This window comes from Galendromus occidentalis, unplaced genomic scaffold (assembly GCF_000255335.2).
Source record: "Galendromus occidentalis unplaced genomic scaffold, Mocc_1.1 scf7180000077515, whole genome shotgun sequence".
Lineage (NCBI taxonomy): Eukaryota > Metazoa > Arthropoda > Arachnida > Mesostigmata > Phytoseiidae > Galendromus > Galendromus occidentalis.
In genome coordinates, this window is record NW_003805503.1 from 1 (window position 1) to 11427 (window position 11427).

Below are 11427 nucleotides of genomic sequence, written 5' to 3' on the forward strand. Positions count from 1 at the left end.
ATCTATACTCGGATGGAACAGCCGAAAGGGCGATCGAGCCGCGGCTGGAGCTGCTGCAGGCCAACGTCCACTGTTGTGTGGCGAGCATTTCGCGCAACGCCGAGGAGCTCGAGAGACTATGGAGTCTCGAGGCAATCGGCATCGAGAAGGAAGATGCTTCTCCTCTGAGCTCCGACGAGCTAAGCGCGACTCGTCAGTTCAAGGACAGCCTGAAGTATGAGAACTCACGATATACGGTCAGCATGCCTCGCAGACCGGGCGTCGAAGAGCTCCGCGACAACCTCGAGCAGGCTCTTGATCGTCTAAACAGCAAGCTGAGGGGGCTCCGCAGCCACCCGGTCACCTACAGCAGGTATCACCAGGAGGTCATGTCATTCGTGGAGCAGGGACACGCGGAGGAAGTCGGAAAGTTTTCGGCCGAGGTCTACCGGCAGGACTCTTCGCTACGCCAAGGCTCCTACTTTATGCCTCACCACAACGTCGTTACCGCTTCGGATAAGGGAGAGAAATGGCGAATTGTATTCGACTGCTCCTCCTCAGCGCGTGGCTGCAGATCTCTCAACTCATATCTGCTCCCTGGCCCCAACCTCAACCCGGACATCGTGGGAGTTCTCTTGAACTTTCGTCTCCACGCTGTCGCGGTTTCCGCGGACATAGCTCGAGCGTATCTCTGCATAAACGTGAGCGAGTCTGATAGGCAATTGTTTCGCTTTCTGTGGCAGGGACCCGAGGACACTCAACCCCGCTGCTACCAGATGAAAAAGGTCACCTGGGGAGCTACCCCTAGTGGCTTCCTTCTTGCCGCCACGCTTCGCGAGCACTTTTTACGTGTCGATCCCGAGTCCACCATGCGCTTGGGGGAATCGTTCTATCACGACGACCTTCTGAGAAGTTTCCCATCGGTTGCTGACGCGAGGATCTTCGCCGACACGATCCAAGACAATCTGCGTTCTGCCGGCATGGAACTTGCGAAATGGAAGACGAATTCCCGCCCACTCGCGGAGCACCTCACTCGTCGAGGGGTTCCGGAAGCTGCGTTGAATCTGGATGCGGGAAAACTCCTCAAAGTTTTGGGAATTTCCTGGCATCCAACGGAAGACTCTTTCCAGTTCGCTCTCGACCATGTCGTGGATCGGGCAGGGCTACGAGGATTCGAACCAAACGGTCCGTGTTGAGGCTGGTTGCCTCCATCTACGACCCTCTGGGCTGGCTCGCACCATTCCTCATTCGTGGAAAGCTCCTTCTCAGGGCGCTCTGGGCCGCCGATCTCAAATGGGACGATCCTCTCAGCGGCAACTTGACTTCAGATGCGCAGACCTGGACAGAAGAGGTCCCGGCTCTTTCGAAGGTTCGCATCCCACGTTGCATTGGCGTTCGCGGCGTTCCTCCCACCGGTCGTCATCTCCATCTGTTCGGGGATGCGTCACCAATCGCCTACTCTGCTGTGGCCTACATGCAGACCCTTTTCGCGGATGGAACGTGCAAGACTTCAATCATCATGTCCAAGACTCGTGTCGCTCCGCGGCAGCCGCTGAGCCTCCCTCGCCTCGAGCTCATGGCCGCTCTCCTCACAGTTCGATTGCGAAACTACATCGTTGACCAGCTCATGGTTCCGGTTGATCGAGTGACGTTCTACACCGATTCCATGGTAACCTATTATTGGTGTACTGCGTCATCAGCCGGTCGTTGGAAAACCTTCGTGAACAATCGAGTGTCCGAGATCCAGGCTTCATCGACGGCTGATCAATGGCATCATGTCCCCGGTTCGCTCAACATAGCTGATCTTGCCACGAGGGGTGTCTCGGCTGGAGAACTCAGCAGAAACACCACTTGGTGGCGCGGGCCGGAATGGCTGTCTCTCCCGGAGACTGAAAGACCCATTTCGCAACCAGGCCAAGACGACACGCCATCCCTTTCGGCGGTCGACAACGAATTGCGGATGACCAGCGCCGCGATCACCGTACGTCCGGATTGCCAATGCTTGGTCGACATCAAGCGCTACAGCACGCTGGGAGCGGTTGTCCGAACGACCGAGATGATCTTCAGGTCTATACGACGTATGCGCAAACTGCCGCCCATCACCGCATCCTGCTCGCGTCAACAGGCTCTCAACCATCTCATCAAATGGACTCAGCGACAACACTTCCCGCGAGAACTCGAGGCAGCATCGGCCGACGACTTCCCCGCTCGGAACTCCAAGGTGGCTGGTCTCAAGTTGTTCATCGATCAAGACGGTCTTCTCCGCGCGAGGACCCGACTCTACGCCAGCCCGCATTTCACCGACGACGAAAAGACACCCATCGTGATCCCCGGAGAATCACATCTCGCACCCTTGCTCATAGTCGACGAGCACAGGGTCAACGCACATCTGGGTGTATCCACGATCCTCGCAGCACTGCGGCGTCGTTACTGGATAACACGCGGCCGCCAGCGCATCAAGTCGATTCTGGGGAAATGCGTGATTTGTCGCAAACAACACGGTCCGACGCAAAAGGTTATCGAGGCGCCTCTCCCGGAGTCACGTCTGAGTCCTGTCGTGCCCTTCCAGACGAGCGGTCTGGATTTCTGTGGTCCATTCCTCACCCGGCTCGGCTCGGATACTCAGAAGAATTACATCGCTCTCTTCACGTGCTCCACCGTTCGTGCAGTGCACTTAGAGCTCGTGCCCTCGATGACAACCGCGCAAACCCATCTCGCTATCCGCAGGTTCCTGAGCTTGTATCCCGAATGCTCCGCTCTGGTCTCGGACAACGCACGCTCCTTCGTAAAGGCAGCCGCTGATATCAAGCGCTTTTTCAATTCGAAGAGACACCCGGACATACGCGAGCTCCTGTCGAAGCACGGACTGGAATGGAGGTTCATCTGCCCGCGCGCTCCATGTCACGAGGGATTTTGGGAGCGGATGGTTGGGACCGTCAAGGGCGCTCTGAAGCGAACGCTAGGGAGAAGTTTACTCACGTTCGAGGAACTTCGAACGATAATCGCTGAGATCGCCGCCACCGTGAACAACCGTCCGCTCACCTACGTCTCAGGAGATCCCGACGAGCCGACGCCACTGACTCCCTCGCACTTCCTGAGAGGCGCTCCCCTCCGACCGCCGCTTTGCTCGATCACCCCGCTCGACGAGATGAACAAAAATCGCCTGCGCTCCGATCTCCTCAACCGCACCACGTACTACAGAGCGCTCGCGACGCGTTGGCGTCGCGAGTATATTACTCGTCTCCGGAGCATCAGCGAAACAGAGCGCGGCGGAAAGCCCGTCATCAGCGTCGGTGACGTCTGTTTTTTGGAGGAAGACAACCGGCCACGGATTGGCTGGCAGCTCGTCAGAGTCCTAGAACAGAACATCGGCCGCGACGGAGTCGTCAGAACGTACACGGTCAAATTCGCCAACGGCTACGTGACGCGTCGAGCAGCAAGACTGCTCGTTCCCCTAGAAGTCGCATAACGCACATCAGCATATCAAGAGAAAGAAGGCGCAAGCTGACTCCCTTCAGAACTCAGCTTGGGTGGACTGTAAATTATATCGAAACTTATCTTGTGAGAATTCCATTCGGATCATCGAACGCATCGATGCTGAAGGTCACGGCCGCCGTTGCGTTCATGACTGCGGCGTGCGAGTAATGGGCCGTGAATATCTCCTGATTGGTGTCCGCAAGTTCCTCCAAGTTCGATGTGAGGAGCTTCACAGACCGTTCGAACTGATCTTCCATGAGTCTCAGTTTCGATCCCGTCATGACGCTACCGCTAAGAGGTCGCACCAACTTCCATTCCTTGTACCTCACTGCGAGAACGTTGTGATTCCAACGTTTTGAACCGATTTCCTGCGTCATCGTCCGAGCGTGGGCTTTCGAGGAGTTACTCGAGAGGGCTTCTTTGATCCCTTCTCGAGTGCTGACCCGCAGAACAGGACTCACTCAGACCCGAATACGTACCGTATATGTGCGCTTCCGTATTTCTTGTTGTATTCTTCGATTGAATTGACCACCGAAGATGACCACCCGGCTCTGGCAGAAGTGGAAATAGTAGAGATAGCTGCCGTACGATTCGTAGGGTACCTATACCCTTATTCCTCTAGTATGTAGCGGTTCTATGGATTTCGCGGAAGGGCAAGATTACCAGTACCGTACAAATCGTTGAGGAGAAACATGTTCCTCGATTCGCCGGTAAGCCTCTGGGCCGACGGCAGGAGACTCTGGATTGCACATGCTGTATGTAGTCGACAAACTACGGTGAAAGATAGAGAGGGAGGTCTCAAAGGTCGGCGCTAAATCGCAGACAGATCTTGCTGATACTGGCAAGATCAAAATCAAGGAGAGTGCCGAACAAGTAAGACGCCGATCGGGCTTAAGGATCAAGAATTTGGATCTGCCAGAGATATACTTTCGAGTTTCGAGAGCCTATGTTTTCGGATCGCTCAGTTCGAATTTTGCGCCGAGACGCCATCTTGATTAATGGTGTATGGCGCGTTTCTAACCGGAAGGCGAGAATAAGCGCTGACTTCAAGGTAGGATTGAATTTCACTCATCGTTGACGACCAACCGATAAAAAAAAACCAGGTAAGTAGTGTCGTAGACACTAATTATCGCGTGAAAACGTTATACAACTTCTCTGTTGACATCAAATGCCTATCGCGGCGAGGGAAGCGAATAAAAATATCTATTGATCCGCTTCGAGATTCTTTCCGATGCACGAGCGCACGATCTCTTATTCGTCGAATTCCTGTTCGATTCCTGTGTTTATCCCCCATTCCTCAAGCTTTTTGACCGGCTCACCCTGATTATCGAACGAAATTGTTGTGTCAAAAGGGTCAATTCTATGAACTTACCGTAAAATACCCAATAAAAGCCCACTACCTATTAGCCCCTCTCCAATACAAGCCCCACCCCTCCGACGGTTCAAAAATGTAGAAGCCCCTTTCCAATACAAGCCCTCTTCCCAATACAAGCCCCCCGAGATCCGAGTATGCGAAACGCAGATGATACTGAGAGCGGTTTGTCGATCGCATTGAACGATGAGACCATTACATTCCGAGTGAAGGGGATGCGTTTCGCGCTCAAGAAATCTGCGCGTCGATTCCGCTGTTGTGCCCGGAGATGCACTAAATTCGTTCAAGCCCCGGACGTCAATTGGAACAAACCTTTCGAACAGAGAATCGAAGAAGAGTACGAAGACTGGTTGCTCTATGGAGAAAAATCGTACACTCCCAAAGGTAATATGCGAGCTCCGCCGACGGACGTGAGCCTAAAATGGATCGTCGACTCCTGGTCGCGACTGACTCCAGAGATCCGAGGACTACCTCATACACGTATTCGAGCCTGATGCAGCTTGTCCGAATGGTCTGGCCGAGCTGATCGAATGCACGAGGAATTTGAAATTGCGTGGTCATCGAGTCGTCGTACCAGTATCCTTATGTCCAGAGACATTGAAAATTCACCATGAAGAACACTTCGGATCCGACAAAATGAAAGATCTGGCCCGAAGATACATCTGGTGGGACCCGCTGAATTCAGATACCGAACCTTTTTTGAAGCACTTCAGAGAGATCATTGCTCGTTTTGGTCTCCTCCAAGTCGTCGTCACGGATAACGACCTGGCATTTGCTCCCCAGGAATTTAACGAATTCTGCAGACTACAAAGCAAGCACTCAAGGATATGAAAGCTGAAGGGAAGAAAGATTTGCACAGAGCCTTGCAAAGATTTCTCTTTCGGCATCGAATGGCTCCTAACTCATCTACTAAGAAAACTCCGGCTGTATCCATGATCGGACCAGCTGCGCTCCCGACTCGATTTGTTGCGCGAGGAGCCGCCGACAGCCTACGATTCGACCGGAACCAGTGATAGTTTCAAGACCGGTGACGAAGTCATGTCACGCTCGTATAAATGCCAACAGAAATGGATCCCCGGCACCATCACGAGGCTCTGCGGCAGGAAAGTCGCTCTCATCGAATCGGGTGAACGAATCTCGAAACGTCACATGAACCAACGTCGGAGAGCCTTCCCAACTCGGAGTGACTACACGCCTGAAACCGTTCAGAGCAGCACGACGGACTGTCTTCATCCAGCATTTCTTGTGGCTGAGGATGTGATGGCATCTTCAAGCTCTCCAGAAGCAACGCACGACGGTCACGTTGACCAACTGCCAATTGGAGATGCCGTCGAGGCGTCCGAGGATGCGGTCGAGTCGTTTGAAGCACCACCCGATGTCCTCGAAGTCGAGCAAGACGTTCCGAGTGCGCCGTGTACAGAACCTTCCGTTCGCCGATCAGGCCGAGCCAATGCTGGGATCCCTCCGAAGAGATTCCCTCCAAGATCGAGATCAACTTGTGGTCCTCATAAATCATAGTACTCTCGCTAATGTACATAAAATGATTCAAAGAGGGGAGAGTTGTTAGGTTGGTTCGAATCATGGCGCCTGAAATTCATGTAAGTAAACCCGCGTAGCAGACGCAAATTCTGAGATTCACGGCAGTCCATGTGTTCTCATTTCACGCGCTCCTTTCCCGAATTCCATAAAATCCCTAATCTCATAATCGTGGAACTCAACAAACGAAGCTTGCCGGCGCGAATGCATTGCTATTGAGGTTGTTCTTCATTGCGAAAACGGGTTGCGCATCATCGAAATCATTACTTGGCTATCCTTTCACGGCAAACTCGATGGGCGGAACAATACACGTCACTGTGAGACGATCTATTATACATTCCGGAACTGTGTTCCATGTACGCATGCTGGGGGCTGCACACTTTTCTCTGCTTGACCAGTTTGCAGATTTCTTCGTAAGCAGGCATGTAGGAATTCACCGCGAAGTTCTCTTCGTGCATCGATTGCATTCAAGCGGCAGGATCAACATATGGTCCTTTTCTGGAAGCCTATCGAAAATACGAGCTTTCACAGAACCCATCGACTCCTGAGTGCCGCAACCATCAGCTGCGCGAGATCGCGCTCACATGTGAGCTTGTCGACCTCGACTCGCCAGAGCTGACCGTGCAAGACAGAAAGCAGAAGATCAAGTCAGTACGCACGCTTTACGCCTTACACCGCCGAAGTCGCGAAAATGAAGAGCAGCGACTCATTTCAAGCTTCGTCCTTGCCGGTGGCGCAAATCTCAGGAATGTGGTCCTTCTATCGATATTTGGGCTTGAACCCAAGGTTTAAGCGAACACCGCCGGCGACGGCGCTGAGTTCCCTTCATTGGGTCATTCGGATTCGCATCAGTCCTCGAAAGACGACCTCGATGTCGACGCGCACTGGCTCTCCATCATCCAATCTTCCCGCCATACTGCGGCTCGGCTCGTACCTATGTAAAATCGGAACTAGTTGGATTTGGAATACGATCTCGTAGACTTCATCCTTCATCGGAACAGCATCGCGCACGGAAAGTACCGAGTGTTGCACCAAGTGAACCCTCATCGACGTTCGCTATGGAGCGATTCATCAAAAACTCTGTCTGGGGGTCACACGTAATCAATTTTCGGTCGTTGCAATGAAAAGTCGCTGTCATGCTGATCGCTGCGGCGGGATGTCACTGTAATCAGTATCTGTAATCTTCCTCGGCCATCGTGCCGTGTTAGTCTCGACCTCAAGTTCGCACTCAGAGCGCGTAAGTCGGCAGTGTCCGGTCAGCTCTCCGTGTTGACTGAAATCCATCCATGAGCTCCAGGAGCACTGAATCATCCATAGCGCCTCTCTCAGACATGGAACACCCGACGTGAGATGCGGTTCCGGGATACTATTGTTCTCAAGAGGAATCACAACTTCCGTTCGGCTCAATAATTTTTCTTCACTCAACCATTCACTGGAGGAAGCGCTTATGACTGATGGTGAGCCGAGTTGGAAAACACCGAGGAGCTCACGGGCGCTGGATCGATTCCTTGACGGCAGCTGGCTCCTAGTGCGATCAGGGATTCGGAGGTCCTTGAGGAGAGACCACAAAAATCACACAACGATTTCATCTCAACTCGTGATTGTTCCAGCGCAAGGCGGAGTATTTGATGCCAGTGCTCGATACGACGGTGGGGAAAACCTGATCCGAGAGCTCAGTCTCCTTTGACGCTAAAAAATCGACTGGGAGCCGATTGCGCTCTTTCCGGCGTGCAATCAGCATGCCTCGAATGTAGGCTCCTTCCCGAGCAGCTTGGGGAGTTCATAATGAAGGAGATGGCTCCGGCAGGAGCGAAGGCTGTTTTCGAATTTCCAAGGGATTTGGGGAGAAAACACTACAAGCTCAACTTCAACACTGGCTTAATCGAAAGTAAATTTCAGACAGATACACAGTGGACTCCGCTTGATCGGACGTCATCGGGACCGAGCCATACCGGTCCCAATAAGCGGTTGGTCTGATAAGGCGAGAGGGCGGTACCGTGAGGACTGGAGGGTCCAGAAAATGGGAAGCGGCCGGGAGGACGCTCTCAGTGAGGTTGAGAGGAAAAGAGAGAGAGGTTGAGAGGAAGATCCACCGACCAGTCCAGCCGTCGTGGGCATCGTCTGAGGAACCATGCTTTGAATGGATGTTTATATGTATCTGCTGACGCAGATGGAATTCTCCCCGGAATGAAAAATTGAGTCGTGTATTTTGTGCGCGAGCATATACGCAGCTGAACACCGCCGTAGATGAACTCTCCGAATGAAGCGGTCCAGATGCGCCCCCTCCCCGACAGCGAAGCATGACAAGGATGCACGTCTCCTCCTACGTCCAGATGAATTTGACATCGCATTCTCCAAAGCGATACCTCCCCTAGTTACCGGAACATACCCTGAGCCCTTTGGCTCGCTCGAAAAATCTGAAATCCTCGCGTCCAACACCCGATCGTGGCGGAAAACCTGACAACTGGATCCGTGTGATCCCGATTCTGTCGGCGATCGTTGGTTTTTGCGCCCGCATTTTCGGAAAACTCGCGAGGAGGAATCTCTGTGTCGTCGAAGGGGAGAATAGGCCATCCACCCAGCTCCTGCTTTCTTGAGCTGACAGGAGTCCGGAAGTACGAAGCGACCTCAAGGAGCCAAATTCACGGAATCACGGTCCGCCATAGCTCAGCGAATGGAGGGAGTGAGCGGAATGGGGCATCGAAACCCCGCCTAGAACCCGGGGAGCGTCTACGCCTAGCTTCGAGGACTTCTTCCTTGAGTCGAATCCTCGCATATGTCGCGTCGATGAAGCGATTGCGTTCGAACGGCGCGACGCGTCGCAGCTCGCGGGAGAGTTTCGCGGGGTTCGACTTTCGCACTGAGTTTCTGTGTCTGATAAGTCTGTCCGCCGAGCCCAACACGGAGTCTGCTATTCGGCGTCGTGCATAATGTGCGTCAAGGTGCGATTGTGACCTCGCGAAGAGAGAAAATGGAGATCCCTAGCGAGTGAAGAAGTCCATTAGGGAAGCCGAGGAATAAGCTCGAGCGTCGCTCTATTCTCCAAGTAAGCTTTGCTGAAACTCTTCTGAGTCGATTTTCAGCGAGCGGTCACCAGTAACAAATCCGCCCTCTGTCTCGATGCCGTGCCTGCTTCCGAACGCCACGAGTCATCTCGCCTCCTGCGGAATTACACAAAAGTCGGCTAAAAGTCACCGAAGTCCACCGTAGAGGAGACGGTCACGACGTATGGAATCATCATTATCATAAAAAAGCTCATCTTATAACACCAGCGACGAAGGCTTTCGCGGAGCTAGTCAGCCCAACGCCCAAGAGCCTGACCACCATATAACGTCGAAATTAAAAAGTCTCAAAAGAAAACCAAACTTTTCACTGTTGTGCCACACCATCTGCAGTTATTCTCATGATTTTCCGCGTGTCAGCACGTGGAAGCTTTTTTAACAGTTCCGAGTATTCGAGGTAGTGCACGAATCATGGTGAACTAGCGGGGAAGTCTGACGCCGTGTAGAGCGTGGAAAAAATCCAACTGAGTGGCTTCTGCAAATTCCGGCGGTCGCATTTACAATGCAGGAAATTCCAACGCACGAATTCTGACTCGTGGGGTCCTCGGAGAACGGTAGAGTGGATCTTCGGACTGAAAAAGAGATGGGAACACATGACCTATCCCAAGCCCCTGGCCGCATCCCGGAGTATTCAGAAGGCATCGACCTCGATCACGAGCGCTTGTTCAAGCGTTGGAGTAGAGGGAGAAGCAAACGGACATCTTCGGGTTATGGTCGCACTCAGCCGAGAACAAGGAATCAAGCCACCGGCCTGATCGAGACAGCTTCAATGAGACAGCCTGGTCCTTCCTGACGATTTCTTTCTCCGAACGATGTATAATATATACATGACAGTTGTGGTCTGACGACGGCACCGAGGAGATTGATATCGACCCTCGCGGACGTCCGTTTTGAGCTCCCGACTAGCCTTCGGTTTCGACGCGAGATATCCGGGTCGCCATTTCGGAGCTGACCGAGACTCGTCCAACGTATCTGCTGTCGTACGTCCGTGGAGAATTAACTTGAGCTTTGACTCCGCCCGAGAGGGATCGGAAAATTCCCGAGGGTCGGATGGGCATCCGGCTGTTTTCGCGGTCACATAACTCGTTTTTTATTGAGGCTTCCTTCATTTTGAAACTGCAGACAACATTCAGCTCAATCGACTTTAATTCTTCCCCTCGAGACTCGCCATCCATCCAGCATGACTCTCTCAATTACGCGCTCCCGCAAACGGCGCTGCTTCATGTTGAAACGAGCCGGAGAACAGGCCGGAGTTGCTCAGTCGGTTCAGAGCCATGATCTTTGGCGCGAGACGGCAGTGCGTCGTGTTTCACCTGAGGTTGCATCAAGCAATCTGCATGAACGACGAGGTCTGTGAAATGACCCACCGGAGATGCTCAAAATGATTTTGGCGGTTGATTGACCATTCACTGAGATCCACGAGAGGCGAAAATCGAGAGCATGTCGAGGCTCCTATCTCATTGATAGATTCGGATCTTTCGAAGGTCGCCGGTCTGAGTACCCCATCTGTGTATCAGCTGCTGGTATTCACAACGAGCCCCTGCTCTCGAGTCCTAATTAGGTGAATACTTGGTCTTATGAGCCCCGAATCGAGTCCAGGTCCAGACGTGAGCTGCTTATGCGAAATCCCCTCATAAAATAAAATCGCAATGTCTGTTCGTCACCGTCGGCGCTTTCTTTCCCCGAACAGACTTCGACTCTTCTTCTCTCTCTCTCTCCCTCGATCGATGCTTAATCACCTCCGTGAGGTCGAGATATACTTTGGAAGCTATGTGGATGCATGTTTCCCGCAACATCTACGTATCTCTCCACTTATCGTTATTTTATAATAAACTAGCGCTCCCGGTCGCCGCTTCGCGGCGACTCGGTATCGCTAGACTCACTACACATGCGCTAGCTCCGAGTGCGCTGGCTCCGAGTGCGCTGGCTCCAAGTGCGCTGGCTCCAAGTGCGCTGGCTCCGAGTGCGCTGGCTTCGGGTTTCCCTGCTTTCCCGTTGCCC

The 11427-nt window shown here is 53.0% G+C and overlaps 1 pseudogene; it reads left to right on the top strand.

Annotated features, from left to right (window-relative positions):
• The first annotated feature begins 59 nt into the window (after window positions 1-59).
• On the top strand, window positions 60-3448 carry LOC100903524 (uncharacterized; annotated as a pseudogene).
• Window positions 3449-11427: the final 7979 nt, after the last annotated feature.